Raw genomic sequence first — 894 nt, 5'->3', positions numbered from 1 at the left:
TTGGATTGCTACCTATTGGGGGGGGGGACGTGCAGATCTGCCTTCACAGAGGAGGGAGAGCTTGTACCTGAAGGCGGGCCGGGGGGGGGGCTCTGCAATTTACCTGTCTACTTCTTGCTCTGACTGAGGGCTGCTGGGAGCAGGGGGTGGGGCTTGTTGCATGTGCCCGCCCCCTGGGCTCTTTCCTGCCGGAACTCCGCTCCTGTGCGCTCCTGCAGGAAATGACCCCTGCTCCAGACACAACCCCTCCCCAAAATCTCCTGTTCAGCCCAGTCCTCGGACTACATGCTCAGAAGCTCAATTGGAAATGACTTGTGAGGAAGGGAATCAGAAACAAATCCGCCAGTATCATAATGCCCCTGTGGGGATCACAGTAATACAGGCCTGCCTTGTTCATGCTCATACTGTAAGGAAGGAGGCCAGGTTATCAGCAGGCCTCGAGAAGAACCTCCTGTCCCTTCAGCCAAGGCGTAATGGGATGTTTGCCCACCCCCCACCCCCCGCCATGCCAGGAAAACCTTCAGTTGCCCATATTAAAGGGTCAGGACTCAAGACGTTCTTCTCCAAGCCTGGGGGGGGGGGGGTTTCGCTGTGGTGACCACAGTCTCTTGGACTCGGGCCAGTTTCTCTTTCGCTTCCCCAGACACTGAGTTCCACTTGGGGGGCGTGGGGAAGCGAAACCTGAGAGCTTCTGCCGCATTCAGTCAGCAGCCAAGCAGGGACTTCTGGCGAAGAGGAAGCATTTTCTGGGGTTGGGGGGGGGGTTTTCTCTTTGACAAAGAGCTTTTTTCCATGACAGCTTGGCTCTGCAGAAATCCTCCACCCCCACCCCCCAGTATCTTCCATGCAATCTAGAGTGAGCTCTTTTCCCCAGGCTGGATCTACGGGTACAGG

The sequence above is a fragment of the Gekko japonicus genome, unplaced genomic scaffold (assembly GCF_001447785.1).
Source record: "Gekko japonicus isolate JY-2015 unplaced genomic scaffold, Gekko_japonicus_V1.1 scaffold2857, whole genome shotgun sequence".
Classification (NCBI taxonomy): domain Eukaryota; kingdom Metazoa; phylum Chordata; class Lepidosauria; order Squamata; family Gekkonidae; genus Gekko; species Gekko japonicus.
This window is presented reverse-complemented; position numbering follows the sequence as displayed.